This window comes from Sapajus apella, unplaced genomic scaffold (genome assembly GCF_009761245.1).
Source record: "Sapajus apella isolate SASKATOON/1434 unplaced genomic scaffold, GSC_monkey_1.0 scaffold106, whole genome shotgun sequence".
In the NCBI taxonomy this organism is placed as follows: Eukaryota; Metazoa; Chordata; class Mammalia; order Primates; family Cebidae; genus Sapajus; species Sapajus apella.
Window position 1 is genome coordinate 5530498 of NW_022437046.1, and position 19475 is coordinate 5549972.

Genomic DNA, 19475 nt, shown 5'->3' on the forward strand with positions numbered 1-19475 from the left:
ACTGCATATGGCTTCATTTCTACGTGTTGCTGACCCCAACCCTGTCACAGGCTATGAGCTCGTGCTGGAGGTATAAGAGATACAAGATACCTTCAAGTACAAAAGACAGCACCTTCAAGATGGCGTTCTCAGCCATGGGGGCGGGGTGGCAGGTGAGCGACACATAGCCAGCAGAGGAGCAGACACCGGAACAGAGGTTCCAGCCGAGCGCTATGGAGCCAGCTGAGGTGGTAACTCATGGTCTGGGGAGCTGAGAATGCCCTGAGGCATCTCTGGGTGTAGCCATGTGGAATAGACTGGCAAGGGTATTGTAGACAGAAGGAACAGCTGTGCTAAAGCCCAGAGGCTGGAAACAGCATCTCGCTTTCAGGTGGCAAACACCTTGGTACTGTGAGGGCTGGAAAAGGGGTGGGTGGAGTGAGGGGAGGGCGGCAAGGCAGCGGCCAGGTCACGAAGGGTCTTGTATTTACCAGTCTAGAAAGGAGTTTGTAGGTTTCATCTTGAATGCAGTCAAGACTCATCGAAGATTTTATTTATTGCTTTAGTTTAGCTTTTTATTGAAGTATAATACACATACAGAAAAATTCACCTATCATAAGTATGCCTCTTGGTAAATTTTCACAGGGAATATCCCTATGGAACCAACATCCAGATCAAAATCTTTAAGGCGTCCAGCACCCAGAAGCCCCCACAGCTCCCTGCCAGTTGCTATGTGCCCCCAAGGCTGACCACTATCCTGCCTCCTAGGACCACAGGTTTGTTTTGCCTGGTTTTTGAACTGTATAAAAGCAGGTGTACATTATGAACTCTGTTGTGTCTTTTCTGTTGTTCGACAGGACGTCTGTGAGATTCCTCAATATTGCAGCTATCTCAGTAGCTTGTAACACTCCATTGTGTGAATCCGCCACTCTCTGTTGATGGGCATTGGGTGGTCTCCAATTCCTGGCTATTATGCATAGTGCTATGAATGTTCTTGCATATGCTTTTAGGACGCATTTATACACATGTCCGTTGGGTATATTCGCAAGAGTAGACTTGCTGGGTTGGACAGGGTGTGCATGTTCAACTTGAATACGAGACGCCAAATCATTCCCTCAAGTGTTTGTAGATGGAGGGTTTTGAGCAGGGAGGTGGTAGGAGCCGGCCTGGGTCTCGACAGTCCCTCTCTGCACAGGCTGAGTGTAAGGGGCACAGGGACATCCCAGTGAAGCTCTCCCAAGGCTAGTGAGAGGTGGATCTGGGGCTGGGGAGCCAGGGAGCTTGGCAGCATGGCTCTAGTCTGGAGGGGGTGGAGAGCTTGTGGAATGAGGAAGGCAGGGTCTAGGGTGAGGATGGAAAAGGAGGAGCCCTCAGAGGCAACTAGAGGTGCAGCCTAGAGAAGAGGGAAGACCTGGCAAGGGAAGAGGAGGCAAGTCACATGGGTGCCAAGGGGAGCATCTGAAGGCAGAGGCAGGCCTAGAGCACCAGAAGCACTAAGAGGGCCAATGAGTCAAGACTGAGCAGGAGGTGTTCACTAGATTTGACAAGGGGGCTATGGGAACCTGAAGGAAAGCATGGTCAATGGGTTTGGTGTATGTGCCAGGCAACAACAGGACAAAGTAAGGAAGAGACGGGGGATGAGCTTTAGGAATTCAGCACTGAGGTTGGAAGCATGGTTTGGTGCTACTGAAGTCAGCCCACCTGACTCCCTCCCCAGCACCCTCCCATCCCCCAGGTGCAGCAGGAGCAGTTCTGCCATTCCCACTAACAAAGGCCTCCCATGGCCAGTGCATCGTGGAGGAGGAGAGTAGGGTGGAGACTCAAGGAGATTAAAAGGGCCAGGCAATTCTCTCTACTCTTCCATTGTTTATCTGAAGCTTAAGGGTGATTAGAGAGTATAGAAATGGGAGTAGCTTCACGGGATAAGAATGAAAACAAAGAACTCCCCAAGGACTGTTTCCAACACAAAGCGACTTTGGTCACTGTCCAGGTCCTTTCTTCCCTGGGGACACCCTGCCCTTTACCCTCCCTGGGTGTGGCTCTCTCATACCAAGAAGACCTACATCCTAACCCTAAGGATGCCAACCACAGCAGAGGATGCAGCCAGCCTTGTGTTAAATGGTTCCCACACAGCTTCTCATTTAATTCTTATTACAGTCTGAGGAAGATAGAATTGCGTATCATTACCCCTATTTTATAGGTGAGAAAACTGAGACTCAGGGAAGTAAAATGACTTGCTCAAGATTACCCCACCCAGAAGGCTGCAGACACTGACCCCAAAGCCTATGTGCTTCTGCCAGCAAGTCAGCCTCCCCAGCACCCAGGCTCTTAGAATCTGGGAGTCATAATGTGGCCACCTTCTCTATCCTTTGGGAAAACCCAGATCTACCTCTTTTCTCTCCACTTCCCTAACGAAGGACTTTGTTTTGTATTAGGGAACGATGGTGCCACCGCAAGAGGGTAGAATTTTCTACCAGCTGCACAACCATGGGCAAGTCATTCCTGCTCTCCCAGCTTGTTTTCTCCCCTGTAAAATGGGGATAATAATTTAACCTCTCAGGGCAAAGGTGAAGAGTAACTGAGCTGTACATCAGGGCCCGAGTGCAGGTGTCTAAGAGTCAGCGGTCTACCCCTGAGTTCTGTTCCTTCCCCACTCCTGTTTCCATGCTTTGTCCTCCCCTCTCCCTTTCTCACCAGAGACATGGCCCTCTGCATTGACAGATCCAGGGATGGTCTTTGCTGTGAGATCTGAGTAAGGTCTCATGTTTGCTTTGGGTCACCTAGATCTCCCCAGCTTCTGACAGCTTCTGCTCACCTTTCAGCCTGAGGAGCTCCTTCCCCAAGACACCAACAAACCCTGCAAAAAAAAAAAAAGATGAAAAACAAAAACAAGGCCGAGAGTCTGTTGGCTCAGAGCCACTGAACTGGCCTACCAATAGGCTAACTGTTGGGATCCTCATTGGAGTGCACACCCTGACTCAGAGGCTAATAAGTGTGTAGCACTTGCTGGGTCTTCATTCAAACTTACCTGACTTAATTTCATGAAGTTCCTTGTGTGGGCACACACATGCACACATCCTCACACAGAAGCCCTGCTCACACTTGCACTCCCAGCCCAGGCCACAGTCACACATGCCCATAGCCAAGAATATACGGCCCAACTCAACCTGCTAGCCAGTGAGCTGGGGGGTGTAGGGGCAGCAGGTGAGCAAGATGCAGAACTCTGTTAAGTGGGAAATATCATGGTCCTGCACACATAGGGGTCTGTTTTTAGCCCCCACTCCAAAAGAAGAGTGAAGCTTCCAGCCAGAAGGGGCTAGATCTCTTTCTGTCATGGGAGGTAGCATCCACTGGAGAAGGTGATGCTACCCAGAACTTTGCCTGGGCTCCAAACTAGGAGCTGGGGGCTCCCCAGGTCTAGAAATCCCCAGTAGGATTGTCTCACTCTACCCACACTCCACAACGCTGGTCATTCTCAACCCTGTTTCTTGGAAGGAGAAATTGGCTCATGATCAGAAGTTCCAGAATTCACTACAGGAAGTGGCCATTGAATGAGAGGAAAGACCCCTGGTTAAATGAGCCAAGAATTCTACATTCTGATTCCCACTCCAATGGGCATGGGATGTAGGGTTAGACAGACCTGGGTTCAACTCCAGTTCTGCTGTTTAAAAGCTGTCTTGTTTCTGGCGAGTTACTTACTTCACTGAGCCCTGGTTTCTTCTTTTGGGAAAGGGATTATAGTATCTGCCTCAACAGGTTCTTGTGAGAGGAATCGGTAGGGCTGATACTCAGCAGGCATGCCAAGATTCTAACTTACTGCTTGGTAAATAGCCATGACTCAGAGCCCCTTGAGTGACCCTGCTACGCAGCCCAACATCCCGCTACCTTCCCACCATGATTCAGCAGCCAAAGGGTTAATATCTAGCCCCTCAGAAGGTCCCCAAGATCCTGGCAACCCTTCTGATTCGTTGGTGCCCATACTGAACTAAACGGGTGCCAGTAAATGCTCTGTAAACTACAAAGTGCTGGTTAACCCCCGATCCACGTTTCCAGCTCCAGTCTGTCTCCTGGAGGCTCTTCACCCACCTCCTGGCCCCTCCACCTGCGTACCTCATGCACATGGCACTCTCATGACTCCCAAGCTGAATCAAGTTTCTCCAGTTAAACTCATCCCAGGGATTGCCTCCACCTCTGCCCAGCTGCTCCAGGCAGACAAGCCTGGGAGACCCCTTTGTTACCCAGTCTCTTCTCTATCTGGCAATCCTGTTTCCTCTATGTCCCCCAGCTCTGTCCCTCCTTCCTGCCCCCACCTACCTGGTGCCTTCATCATTTCTCTGCTAAATCACAACCACAACCTTCTCACTGGCCTCTGGAGCCCAGTGTGTCCTTCCACATCATTTTCACACTATAGACAGAATCGCCTTCCAAAAGCGGAGTCTCTCATTGGGCCCTCAGTGAAATGTCAGCCAACATTGACATCCCTCAGTAATGATTGTTGGAGGTTTGGTTCCTGGGGAAGGACACTCTGAGATGAAGATTTGCTTGCAGGAAGTGTATTGGGGGAGTACTTTCAAGGTCTATACCTGGCAGGAAGTGACTGAAGCAGAACTGTGCAGAGGGATAGATTGGGTTGCAGTGCAGACCCCGCAAAGGCCTCAGCCAGCCCTTCAGGAAGCCATGGAGCTGGAAAGACTCTTCATCGTTGTCCCAAGTTGGGGCAAGGGGCCTGGGTCTTTATACCCCCATGTGAACCAGCCTCTGGATGCAGGCTGGCCCTGGAGGGACCATGGCATTAGGTGAGGCAGCGATGGCGGTGGTGGGAGGAGTCTCAACTGCAGGCTGCCTGCCATCAGCACTCTCAGCGGCTGAGGGGTGGGGGTAGGAGGCACAGGCATCAGCAGCACATCACAGTGCCTGCTACAGAGATGTCTTGGCTCAAGCAGATCCTCAGGAATGTTTGCCACATGATGAAAAGAATAACTCTTCATTGCCTTCGGGACATATTTTGAATGTCTGGTGTCTCACACAGGCTCCTCATGATCTGCCCCAACATCCTCTCCATTCTGCCTTCCTCTCCCCCCACCCCACTCGCACACAACTTTCTAACCATATTGTGCTTCTTGCAGTTTCCCAAGCTCACCATGCGATTTCACACCTCTCTGCTTTTGCACGTGTTATTTCATCTTCCTGGACTGCTTTAAATGGAAAAAAAGAAATCCTATTCTCTTCTTCCAGCCAATTCCTGCTCCTGTATCAAGACTCCATCTAAGCTCTGCCTCCCCTAGGAAACCTTCTATTAATTCCTCCAAGGTTGGTGCTCCCACCTCACGCAGAGCACAGCCATTGGGTGCTAATCTGCCCCCTCACTCCTCCAGGCTGAGATCCACAGGGCCTGGTTACTCTGTTACTTAGGATGCATTTGTGCTGGAAGAAGAAGTCTTGGGGGAGGGCAAGGGAGAAGCAATGGCCAGTGTGAAGCCTGGAAGCATGGAAGTACCCAGTGTGTGGGAGAAGGCTGCGCAGCATCTCTGACTGTTCAACACAACGGTGTCGTCATCCTTCTCCCCTCACTGCCATCATCACCATCATCATTCTTGTCATCAAGGCCACACTTTTGAGTGTTGACTATGTACCAGGCTCTGTGCCAAGGGTTTTAGACACACTTCCCTTTAATCCTTATTTTATCCTCACTATTAATAACCTCTAAAAGTAAGTACTATTATTATCACTATTTTACACATAAGAAACCAAAGTTCAGGCAGGTTAAGAGCTCTGCCCAAGGTCACACAGCTGGTTAATGATCTGTGTGAACCAAGAACATTCTCTGTTCACCACCCCGTCAGGGAGCTGGGCCACGCTGATCTCATCCCTTTCTAAGCCTCCCACCCATCACTGTCTGCCTGTCTAAGGAAACTCCTTTCTAAATGAAAGGACACAGCACTGAGAAAATGTGGGGTGGGTCCAGCTGGAGCAGCCGGGAGACCTGGGAGGGGTGGGGAGAACGTTCAGACCACATTTGCCCTTCTAGATCTGACTGAGACAGGGTTTGATTCAGCTCCAGCTACTGTATATTGCTTAGAGATTTTGTTTCCTCTTCGTACCTGCAAATAGGGAATCTGAAGTCCCAAAAGGGAAGGGCCCCATCCAAGGTCACACTGACCATCAGGGGTCAACTGAACCTACAGCTTAGACTCTGGGCTCCCAGCCTAGGGCCTTGCTGACTGCTAGGCTAACTGCAGCAAAGGCTATTTTTAAGGAATAATTTGAGGGTGTTGGGAAGAGTTCCTCCTCTCCACACAAGGGTGTACCTCCCCAGGCTGCCAGTGATACCTGGAATCCCTCCAGAACGCACAGGTCATGAACCCTGGGTTCAGGCCCACCGTCTCCTCTCCATCGTCCCTGGGACCCTCCTGCCCAGGCTCCCTCGCCATAGGAAATGCACAAATAGCCAGGCGCTGGCTCTGAGGGGCCTGTGGAAGGAGGCTGGCCCCAAATCTGGCCATGCTGGGGACAGAGAGACAAAGAGGGAGAAGAGCCGAGTGAGAGGCTTGTAGCCATATTGATTTTAATCAGGCTCCATGCATGCTAACTGTGTGACCTCTGGGAAGATATCTGATTGCTGTGGGCCTCAGTTTTCTCAGCTACAACCTGGGGATGAGAGTTACTGTCTGGCAGGGTTGTTGCAGGGATTCAGAGAAGTAGATATTGATGGGATTTGTTTAGGCAGCAGGGCTGGGTGCCCACAAGGGGCTATCGGTGGCAGCTGGGATTATTCTTGAGTCTGGAGTTGGACAGAGCTCCTGGAATTTATGCTTCTCCAGTCCTTGCTGGACGAAGCTGATTCATCCCTGACCCTGGAGTCCAGCATGAGGCCTGGCCAGGATGCCCAGTACCTAAGGTCTATGGAACTGTATGGAGTTCTGTGCTGGCAGAACTGATCCCAGCAGTTGGGCGATGTAGGAAGAAAGGTACAGTGTGAGGGAGACCTTCCTGCTACCTGAAGGTGGAAGGACACCATGGAGCTGTGGGGAGTTCTCTGAAAGTTTTCAAGCAGAAGCTGGGTGGATATTGAGCAATAATGCCATCACCGAGAATCACGTAGATTCATTGAAGTTATGCGCCTGGGGAGAATGTCTAAGTTGGAAGGCCTCTCACAGGTCCTAAAGTCCAATCCCTCAACATATACACGAGGAGACAGGCCCAAAAAGGGAACAGACCTGCCTAAGATGAGCCACTGCCAGATCCAGGATGAGGAGTAGGACTCCTGTCTCTGCAGAGAGAGGACTGGTGCTATCATAACCATTTTATAAAAGGGAAGGCTGAGGTCTGGGGAGAGGTACATCTTGCTGAGGTCACGAAGAGTGAGAGACCAGAATCTATCTCTCTGATTTTATGGTTGCCCCGTGGCTGCCTGGCTGGAGCAGGACCAGAAGCTCGATTCTACTCCCAGAAAGGCTGGAATGAATCCTTCCTGGGCCCTTCCTGGGGCCATTGAGCGGTGTCTCCTGGCTGGAAAAGATACCAAAGCTCACATTAGCTCTGACATCTTCGAAAGCACCAGGTCCCAGAGGAGGGGCCTGCCAGGTGCTGACAGCCTGCCCACTGTGCATCTGAGGAGGAACCTGGGCTCAGAAAAGGAGGTGGCTGCTCCAAGATCCCATGGCCACCGTGGCCAGGAGCTGGACTCTCTCAGGAGAGGGACAGAAACAGAGAGAGACGGAGACAGAGACGCCAGCTCAGACAGGAGAATGTGCTCACCTGGCAAAGTGGGAGCAGTAAGGAGGAAACATCTCCATCACTTGGCAAATGCAGGCAGCCCCTGCGCAGCCCGAGCTCTCAACAGTCAGGGAGCCTTTGAGCACTCGGAGAGAAACAGCCTGGATTTGCTGCGTTCCGGGAGAGCCCCACTGTTCTCCGAGGAAGGAGGGTTCCCACCACCAGCCTCTACCTTCCCAGTCACTGCATTCAGTGAGAACAGCAGACACTTCTAACTCCACACAGCCTTCCTGCCTTCCTGCCTTTGCAAGTGCTGCTCTCTCTGCCTGGATGCAGAACCTCCCTTGTCCCCCTGACTTTTCCTTGCCTTGTCCTTCTCAGATGATGCTTCTCTGAGGCTTCCCAGGTTGCCTGAGCCAGCCTGGCCTACTCCCTGAAGCAGATCAGATGCCATCTGCCCTGGCCTCCCCAGCCAGAGTGCCTCTTTCCCTCTGTCACAGTGCAGGTCACATCCTTGGTCACTGTGTCTGTGTCTGCCTCTGGCACCAGAGGGGAAGCCTCTATCAAGCAGGGTTGGGCTCTAACCTAAGGTAACATCCCCAATTGCAGCAAAGGGCTGACTGCAGAGGATCCACGACTTTCAGCCCTCCCTCCCTTCCTTCCTTTCTTCCTGCCACAAATACTGACTAAACTCCTGTGGTGTGCCAGGCACTGTTCTAGGTGCAGGAGCTAGAGCAGTCAACAACACAAAGCAGTGAGTGAACAAAGTCCCTGCTGTGTGACCGCCATTCTAGGAGGGGATGAGGAAGCAGATAATAGTGAAAATGTAATCAAGAATCAAGAGAAGTTTGGGTGGTGACAGGTGCTATAAAGAAAGTAAAACCTCGGGGCGTGGTGGCTCACGCCTGTAATCCTAGCACTTTGGGAGGCTGAGGTGGGCAGATCACGAGGTCAGGAGTTTGAGACCAGCCTGACCAACATGGTGAAACCCCATTTCTACTAAAAATACAAAAAATAGCCTGGCGTGGTGGCACACACCTGTAATCCCAGCTATTCAGGAGGCTGAGGCAAGAGAATCACTTGAACCCGGGAGGCAGAGGTTACAGTGAGCCGAGATTGTGCCACTGCACTCCAGCCTGGGCAACAGAGTGAGACTTTGTCTCAAAACAACAACAACAAAAGAAAGTAAAACCATTTTTATTGAACTCAGAACTTCAGACAGGGAAACCAGGGGTTGAGACATGTACAGTGGGCAGGAAGTGGGGCATGTTAAGCTCCAGACCCTCCAGACCCCTCTGTTACCTTCTATCTCAAGGGCTGCCACGCACTGGGGGAGGCAGACACGTGGGAAGAAAGCCTTGGGGTTCCTTCCCCTGGAAGTGCCAGACGTTTCTCCCACCCACAGATGTACTTTCTGGCTCTCCAGGAATTTGATTCAGCAACAGTAACTTAGCAGTTGCTTGTGAAAGTCACAAGAACAGCCTTGAGAGTTCCAGGGGTGGAGATGGCTTCTACCTCTCACTGAGCCTCCCAGCAGCCTGGTGAGGTGGGCATGATTAGTTCCCCATTGAAGGAGGGCCCACGGTCCCATGTTGGTCACTGGCCTGGCTGAGATTTGAGCCCGGGTCAGTTGACTGCTGGGCCCATGGGCCCCCCGCCACTCCGCATAGCCTCCCAAAGCCTTGGAGGGCAAGCAAGTGGTCCAGCCACAGCCAGAGCCTGGACACCAAGGTCCTAAGCCCAGCACAGGTGAACTGAATGGGAGTCCCTCAACTCCTCTGGGCCTCAGTTTCTCTCCGAGGGTAGCTGTGAGCATCAGATAAAGTGCAGCATGCACACACTGTGGAAAATGCCCCAATGTACCTGTAGCCCCTGCACCCCGAGGCTCCTCCCCTCCAGCCCTCTGTGCCTGGCCAAGTTGGTCAGTCACTCACGGCAGGTGTGCTGCTGAACATAGGCAGAGGTGAAGCAGCTATGAACTATGCTCACCTCACAGTCTGGCACAGAAAGCTGTGAACTCTGCTCAACTCTAAGGATGGGGTGGGGCTGAGGGCAGGATTGCCCGTCTGGGAAAAGAGGAGGGCAGGATCTAGGGTCAGGTGTCCTGGGTCCACCTGCTGAGGCAGGATGACTCAGTAACATTCCCACTACTCTCCCCTGAGACAGCCAGCCTCTGTTCCCAAGCCTGGAGATGAGGCAAAGCCAGCATTTGCTGAGGGCCTACTATGTGCCCATGCTTTGTTGGGTGTTACTGAGTCTACTATGTGACGCACAGAAAGTTAAGTCACCAGCTTGATGTTGCATGAGTGTATTAGTTTGCTGGGGCTGCCATAACAAAGTACCAGAGACTCAGTGGCTTAAACACCAGACACGTGTTTCCTCGTAGTTCCAGAGGCTGGAAGTTGGAGATGGAGGTTTCAGCAGGGCTGGCTTCTGGAGGCCCCTGTCCTCGGCTATCGATGGCCATCTCCATGTTCACAGGGTGTTCTCTAAGTGTGTCTATGTCTAGATTTCGTCTCCTTATCAGGACAATGGTCATAGTGGATTAGGGCCCATCCTGCTGACCTCATCTTCATGAAATTATTATTCACCGTGAGCCTCTATGTAAGTGAAGCAATTCGGAACACAGGCTGTGAAACCAGAGGGCCTGGATTTGGGTGTCAGCTCCATCACTTACTAGCTCTGTGAACTGAGAAAGTTGCTGAATGTCTCCATGCCTCAGTTTCCCCCTCTGTAAAATGGGGCTGATAACAGTCGCGTCTTCCACATAGAATGACGAGGATTAAATGAGTTAAGGTGAGAACCCTATTTTGCCCATTGTGAGCTTCAGCTAAGTTGTTAACTTTACGCTTTATTTTCTGGGGCCACTGCCACACACATGCCAACAGCACAAAAACTAACTGCGTGTGGCAGCTCTGCCTCTCTCTCACTGTGCGGTCTCGGACAACCAGTTTCCCTCCCTGAGCTTCAGTAAATGTAGATGTAAAATGGGGGTAGGAGCTCCACCTCCCAGGGTCACTCCGAGCATCAGATGTGACCACAGCATAAACACTGGGGAGTGTTCTAGGAGTGATTCATCCCTGTGATGAGCCCAGAAATGAAAAGGAAAGCATGCCGGCGAAGCATCATGTTTCCATTCTGGTGCAAGGTCTGTCCTGCAGCTCCAAAAGGAGGACTTAGAGCTGGCTAGGGCGGGAGGCAAGGCCTCAGCTCAGTCATGAGCAGTTCACTGACCCTGGCTGCTAACCCGGGGCTGAAGCATCTCTTCTTTGCAAAATCGTTCCTGGAATGTCTTCTCAGGGAGCACAAAGCTGGTGAACTTTTTTCACCCCTGGCAGGGCATCTGGCTCTGGTCATGTGGTAGCCTTAGGCACAAGCTGACACAACTGTGCTCGGCCTGATCGTGCCCTTACCCTCTCTTCTCTCTTCTGCCCTCACCCACCTCCTCCTGCCCCCTCTATCCTCTGCTTTCCGTCTGTTCGACTAGACCACCCCACCTCTTCTCTTCACTGCCTGGTTTTGAGGACACACCCAGCTCCCGGGTCTGCCACTGGAGACCCCTAGGATTTCAGCCTTTGGGGAGAAGGGGGGGGGCATGTGAGCATTGGAGACAGCCAAAGCTAAAGCTTACAGGATGGAAAGTGCTGCTTTGTTTTGGGCCTGTCACCTAGTAGGGGTGACCATTGGCTGTGGCTGGAGGAGGCAGATGTGTGGTGGGCAGCGAGACTGGATAGGCAGATGGAACCTCACTTTGTGGTCCACAAGGACATGAAGAGGCGGAGGCTAGAAGGGGCTGGGTCAAAGCCCTTTTGGTCAGCATTTTTCATGGAACCAGGTCTCACTCGAAGGGTACAGCATGGCCCAACAGCATGGCACAGAGGACCTCCCAGAAAAGCAGAGGACAGGCCGGTGAGGGTGCTCAGGGGCTCTCAAGTCCAAGAGCCTGAGGTGCAACTCTGTCTTGCCACTCACAAGCCATACAGCCTTGGTCAAAGCATTCTTCCTCTCTGAACCTCAGTTTCCCCATCTATAAATCAGGCTAATAATTGCACCCACCTTGTTGTGAGTACTCACCAAGGTGGCAGTAGTGACATTTTGCACAGCCAACAGCAGAAGCTCTGTAAATATTAACCCCTTCCCCATCACCTGCAGGTCTCAGCCCGAAGGGCAGCTATGTGAACTGAGTCACCCCTGTTATTCGCCAAGGTTTACTAAACACCTGTCTCCATAATTATTGCTATAAGATATCGTTATCAATAAATACTAAGCAACTACTATGTATCCAGAATCACATTAATCACTTTACATAAATGATTTTGTTAAAGCCTTTCCACTAACTTGCAAGGTAACAAAACAGTGTTTCTTCATTTTACAGAAAAGTAAATAGTCTTTAAGGGACTCACCAGGAAGTGGCACAGCCAAGATTTAAACCATATCAGAGGTCACAGCTGGAGATAAGATCTGCAGTTCAGGAAGCAACTGAATTCCAGGGGAGCAAAATTCAGGGGAGCGGGGAGTGGTCCTAGAAAACTTCCCATTGTAAACTGTTAGTGGGATGTGAAATCAATTTATAGGGGCATGACCACCATTGCTATTCCTAATGGAACAGAACAGAGTAAATAGGAAAACACCAGTGCATCTTACACACAGCAAGGGTAAGTACTGTCTGCCAAACTTGTGTTTTATATATGCATGTTTCCCCAGTCGTGTGATAACATGCCTGCCTTACTATGGACTAACTTTTAAAACAAATCTGAAAATCTCTTAACTTCTCTTGCTCAGGGCCAGGACTGATTCTAATGTGCTCTGCGAGTAACCTTCTGTGGGGTAACATTCTAAAGTTCTGTTTGTCTTGGGACAGAAGGTAATAAATTGAGCACACAGCCCTTTGCACGCAATAATGTAATCACACACCAACTCAAGCATGATAACAAAGTTCCCTGGAGTTCACTGGCCCTCAGAACGTTTTGACCTAGTCAAGAGGCTTCTGGGTCATGGTAACATCTTCCCCAAGGTGGGGGGGGGCAGGGGGATGGTCAGAAGGACTTTGTCAGCTGAAATCATCCTGCAAATACGTTGGTATTAGTAAGATGTTCTTGCTTGGGTCATTTGCTGGCAAAAACAGAACTGCCCTGACTTCCAGTTGGGGGCTCTGTGTCTGGTATGGTGCTAAGACACAGGGAGATGAGCAAGGGAGAATCGGCAGGGTCTGTGTGATTGGCAAGAGCCGATAGGCTGAAGGGAGGGAGGGAGACCAGCAAAGGATGGACGGAGCGGGGAAGGGATGAGTCTGCAGGCCTGTGTGGGGACCGTGGGGAAGGCAAGAGTTGCCAGGCCTCTGGGAGGAGACCAACAGACTAACAGGAGGACACAAAGACCCCCAGCGCCTGTCCTCCCTCACCGTGTCCCCAACACCAGGACTCCCTCAGATGAGTACAGTATCTGACAATGGAGAGACCAGCTGTGGCTCCCACGAATGTGGCACTAAGGCCCGTCGCCTCAGCCCACCCACAAGACCCCATGTCCCGAGACTTGCTCCCCTTCTTTCAGACCCATCCCTCCCTGGGCTCCTCATCCCCTGTACCCAGCCACATTGAACCACTTATGGCTCCACATCCTCCAGTATGGTCTTTGATCATGCTTCTCCTTCTGCCTAGAAGGCCCTTAACTTCTTCTTCAAGCCCACATTCCCAGCCCTGTGCCCAGTAGGATTCTCTCAACCAGGCCTTCCCTCAGGACACTTTCCCTGATGGCTCTGGCCAGCACCGGGACCCTCTCTGCTCCAAATGCTCTGCACAGATTTCTAGCAGGCACCAAAACTCTTCAGGACCTAAGGTAGGTCTGTGTAAGTGTGCCCACCCCTACTGTAGGCTCCTGGAGCCCAGTGCAAGATTCAACATGTGTCAGAGGCTCGGCAGGTGAACATTTGTTGGATGGATGGATGGATGGATGGATGGGGAGTAAAGACAGTAGGACTCATGGATGGAATGATGGGATGGGTGAGAGGGAATACATAGCGATGTATGCCATGTGGAGAAGTAAACAGAGCTCTTGAGCAGGAGTCTAACAGCTTTCCTGTGACTGTGGACAAGTCACTCTCTCTCTCTGCACCTCATTCTCCCACCTGTAAAATGAAAAAGGTGTTGGGGTTAAATACCTGCTTTCCAATCCCCAAGGCTCTCCAGCTCCCATGCTGGTTTCATGGTGGCTGGAGCATCAAATCCTGTCAGCACATGCAAGTCAGCTTAGCTCCTGGATGCAGGAATAGGGACAGAGGTCTCAGGGTCAGAGGTTTCGGGTCAGAGGCAACCTGGAAGCAAAGCTAGGGAAGGGCAGTGCCTCTAGTGTAGACCTGGCCTCCTGGAAGGAGACCAGCTCTGGCAGCTGCTCAGGAGACAATTTGTTCCTGGCCTCATCCCACCACCACCAAACTAGGAAATTTGGAGGGAGGGCTTGGGAGATTTGACCTCACATCCTACAGCCTCTTTACAGGCCACAATCTCCCTCCCAGAGAGTGGACCAGAGATCCATGTGTGGCTCCAACTAAAGGAGCCTACCTCTCTACTGCGTCCCCTCCCCCAGCCAAGGGCCAAAGCCACCTTCCATTTTCATCTCTTTGTGCCTTCGAAGCCTCCCACATCCCACACTGTGCTCTCCTGGGCCCTACAATCTAGCTCTTGCCTCAGTTTTCCTGTCCAGTTTTTTTGTTGCTCAGCTTTTTTTAGTTGTGGTAACATGTCATATAAAATTTGCTGTCTTAACTATTTTAAGTGTGCAGTTCAGTGGTATTAAATACATTCATAATGTTATGCAACCACCACCACTACCATCCAGCTCCGGAATTCTTTCATCTTGTAAAACTGAAACTCTTTACCCATGAAGTATATGTCTATTAGATCTGCTTGGTCTATTCCTTACTTATCTTCTGTCTGGTTGTTCTATCCATTTTTGAGAGTAGAGTATTGAAATCTCCATTATTATAGAACTGTTTATGTCTTCCTTCAATTCTGTCAGTTTTTTGCTTATATTTTGATGGTCTGTTATTAGGCGTGTAAATGCTGATAATATCTTCTTGCTCTATTGAAACTTTTTTTTTTTTCCTAAGACAGGGTCTCACTCTGTCACCCAGGCTGGAGTGCAGTGGTATGATTTTGGTTCACTGCAACCTCCATTTCCTGGGCTTGAGTGATCTTCCAGCCTCAGCCTCTGGAGTAGCTGGAACTACAGGCATGAGCCACCATGCCCAGCTAATTTTTGTATTTTTTTGTAGAGACAGGATTTTGCCGTGTTGCCCAGGTTGGCCTCAAACTCCTGAGCTCAAAGCAATCCACCTGCCTTGGCCTCCCAAAGTGTTGGGATTACGGGCATGAGTCGCTGCACCCAGCTGAACCTCTTATATAATGTCCTTCTTTGTCTCTTGCAAACTTTGTGTAAAGTCTATTTTGTCTGATATTAATACAGTCAGTTCTGCTCTCTTTTGGTTACTATTTGCTTGAAATATATTTTTCCATCTTTTCACTTTCAATCTATTTGTGTTCTTACAAGTATCTAAAATGTCTCTTGCAGAGAAGATAGCTGAATTGCTCACTTTTATCCATTCTGCCTATCTCTGTCTTGATTAGAAGGTTTAGTTCATTTACAATTGAAGTAATTACCGATAAGGAGGCATTTGCTTCTATTATTTGCTGTTTGTCTTCTGTATGCCTTATAGAGGTTTTATTGTTGTTGTTGTTGTTTTGTTTTGTTTTTTTGAGATGGAGTTTTGCTCTTGTTGCCCAGGCTGGAGTGCAGTGGCATGATCTCAGCTCACTGCAACCTCTACCTCCTGGGTTCAAGCGATTCTCCTGCTTCAGCCTCCCTAGTAGCTGGGATTACAGGTGCCTGCCACAACTCCTGGTTAATTGTGTTTTTAGTTTGAACTCCTGACCTTAGGTGATCTACTCGCCTTGGCCTCCCAAAGTGCTGGGGTTACAGGCATGAGCCACTGCGCCTGGCCCATAGAAGTTTTGTATACTTTCTCCAACAGTGTCCTCTTTTGTGTTTTGTTTTGTTTTTTGTAATAAGACATTTCAATTCTTTTCTCATTTCCTTCTATATATTCCATAGCTTTTTCGTCATTGTTAACATGGGGATTATAGTTAACATCCTAAAGTTATAACACTCTAATTTGAATCTATACCAACTTCAATAACATACACAAACTCTGTTTATTTTATTTTTTAGAGACAGGATCTCACTATATTGACCAGACTGGTATTTAAATCCTGACCTCAAGCGATCCTCCCATCTCAGCCTCCCAAAGTGCTGGGATTAGAGGCGTGAGCCACTGTGCCCAGCCCACAAATTCTGTTTCTTTAACAATTCTATCCCCACACCTTTTGGTTGTTGTTGTCACAGAATTATATCTTTATTCATCATGTGCCCAAAACCACAAACTAATAATTCTTTTAAATAATTACCCTCTGAAATTATGTAGAAAACAAAAAGTGAAGTTATAAACCAGTGTTACAATAATACTGGCTTTTGTAATTACCCACATATTTATCTTTATTGAGAACTTCATTTCTTCAAATGTCTTTGGGTCCCTGTCTAGTGTCCTTTTATTTCACCTGCAGGACTCCCTTAAGTAGTTATTGCAGAAGAGGTCTTGTGGTAAAGTCTTTCATCTTTTGTTTATCTGGGAATGTCTTAATTTCTTCCTCACTTTTAAAGGATGGTTTTGCCAAATATAGGATTCTTGATTGACAGGTTTTTCTTCTAACCATATCATCCCACTGTCTTCTGGCCTCCAAAATTTCTGATGAGAAATCTGCTGATGGTCTTTTTGAGGATCACTTGTATATGATAAGTCACTTCTCTCTTGCTGCTTTCAAGATTCTGAGTCTTTGGCTTTTGACAGTTTGGTTATAATGAGTCTCAGCATGAGTCTGAGTTTATTTGACTTGGAGTTTGCTGAGTTTCTTGGATATTTACATCTTTCATCTAATTTCAGATATTTTCAGCCATTATTTCTTCAAATATTCTCCCTGCTCCTTTCTTTCTCTTCTTCTAAGACTCCTGCAATGTGTATTTTGGTCCATTTGATGGTATCCCAAAGGTTCCTTAGGTTCTGTTCATGTTTCTTCAATCTTTTTTCTTTATGTTCCTTAAACTCGACCATTTTTATTACCCTATCTTCAAATTGTGGATCCTTTCTTTTGCTTCCTCAAATCTGCCTGAATCCCTCTAGTAAACTTTTCATTTCAGTTATTGTTCTTTATGGTTCCAGAATTTCTATTTGGTTTCTTTTTAGGTTTTCTCTCTCTTTTTTGATCCATTTTGTTCATACATCATTTTCTTGACTTTATCTACATCTTCTTTCAGTTTTTTTAGTATATTTAAAAGAGTTGTTTTGAAATCTTTTTCTAGCAGATCTGTTGTCAGGTCTTTTTCAGGGACAGTTTCTGTTTATTTATTTGTTTTCCTTTTAATGGGCCACAGTTTCCTGTTTCTGTGTATGCTTTGTGTTGAAAACTGAACATCTGACTCTAATGATGTGGTAGCTCTGGAAATCCAATTCTCTTGTTTCCCTAGAGTTTGCTGGGTTTTGTTATTGTTTATCTATGGATGTTGTAGGCTGTTTCTGTGCTCAGGATCAGCTTGAGGTATAAACTGTTACTGTTTTTCTGTTGATATTGTGGACTGTCTCTGTCAAACGTCAGCTTGCAGTGTAAACTCAAGATCTTCTGGAGTCTTCTCTGAGCCTGAACATTTTTCCCTTAACATATGTGGTCACTTTCTAACTTTTCCTGTATATACAGTTGCTTTTAAATGTTCTAGTTTTTAATATCTGGCTCCCAAAGGGGAAACAGAGAAAAATAAAGGAGAGGGAAGGGCACAAGCCCTTTAAATCCTTCGGCAGTCCCTTCAGCGGAGGAGGACAGTCTTGCAACAACAGGGGAGATGCAACAACAATGGCCACCTGCTTCTGTGTCTGTATTTCTTTGATTAGAAGCAACAATCAGTGATCAGAGCTCAGATACCCAGTATTCATTACAGGGTCCTTTTTGTCCACCCTGGCTCTCACAAGCTGTGTGCAGGTTGCTGCTGGAAAACACACAATTGCTTAACACGGGGCTGTAACTGCTTTCATGTTAACAGCTGAAATTGACTGAAATCAAGCACAACTTACTGTCCCAGACTTCCCTTGGAAGTTTCATGCCTTCAATAGACTTCAGTGCTCCAAAACAGTTACATCAGGCAGATTCTGCCAGTGCAATTGTTGTCTAGGTGGGAAGATGGATTCCTGATGCTTTCTACTCTGCCATCTACCCAGAATCCTCTTCTCTGTCCAGCTTTACAAACATTTTTCCTATGTTGTAAATTATAAGAGAAGTAGCCAACATTCATCAAATACTGACATAGCACTGTGTTACTACATTCCAGGCAGTGTTATACACATGCTATACAGATAATTCATTTAATCCTTATAGCAACATTTGATGTAGGGACTATAGTTTTCCTCATTTTACAGACAGTAAGCCAAGATTGGGGGGGGTGGGGGACGGTTAAGAACTTGCCCACTTTGAAGCCAGGATTCAAACCTGAGGTTTGGCTCCAAAGTCTGCACCTTGCTATAATAAATGAATGGGTGAACAAATGAACAATCTTGTTCATTACAGAGGTATCCTCAGTATTCCCTGGCATCACAGAGGAAGGACCCTAATAGTAGAATTATGGGTTGGGGAGGTCAGGGAAGGCCTCCTGGAAGAAGCGATACCTGAGCTGAATTTTGAATAATAAGAGATGGGGCAGGGCAAGGGGCACTTCTGTGGGCGCAAAGAAAAGCAAAGACCCAGAGGTGGTAAGGAACTGCCAGAAGCCACAGGAAACCACAACAGCTGGGGATGTTGGAGCATCAGGCTGAGGCAGGAGGCAGGGCTGAAGAGACAGCTGTACTGAGGCACAGACCAAGCGTTTCTAGGCTCAAAGGAAGAGAACCTGCGGGAAATGGAAATGTCTTTGTTCAGGGTGGCAGGGCTTGGGTGGCAGGGCTTGGAGGACAGCGAAAACTGCAGCTGCTAGATTGAACTGAGAAAAGCATCCCAGGCAGGGGAAAAAGCATGGAGGTGGAAGAGTGGGAGAGAAATATTTAGGGAAGCATTTGATTTGGCAGGATGGGAGAAGCGTCTGTCATGCATTGACTGCTGAGACACCAGCAAAGCCCAGGCACAAAATTCCACCCTGCAGAGGAATGGCTGGAGTTCTGTCCGTGCACCAGTTTTCAGCCCCAGCTGCAATCCTGGATAAGTCACTTCTGAGCTCAGTTTCTACATCTGTAAAGTGGAGGGGAAATTCAACCACCTAAGAAGCCTGCTCAGGGGTTTAATGAGAACATGTGTGGAAAGTCTTCCAACTCCAAGGTATTCTGTCCTGTCCCAAAGTCCTTGTACCAATATCAGAATCACCAGAGGAACTTTTAGAAAAATAACCTGCCACATGCCACATCTACAGAGTCAGGTTCAGGGGGTGGGGGCGGAGACTCATCCTTTTTCTTCCAGCTCTTCTTTTCTGCTATTTCCACACATGGTCCTGATGCTCTATTAACTTAAGACCTGCCAGCTTCTGACAGTTGAAAAGAAGAAAATGCAGCAAGATAAATAGAGATCCTGGAGGCTCAAGGAGATACATTGGATCTGAAGGGTTTTCTGGACAGGGCTTGACAGCTATAATGGACAGAAAATGAAAGACCTTTCTCAAAACATGGGAAATGGGACCTTTCTCAAAACGAAAGGACGAAT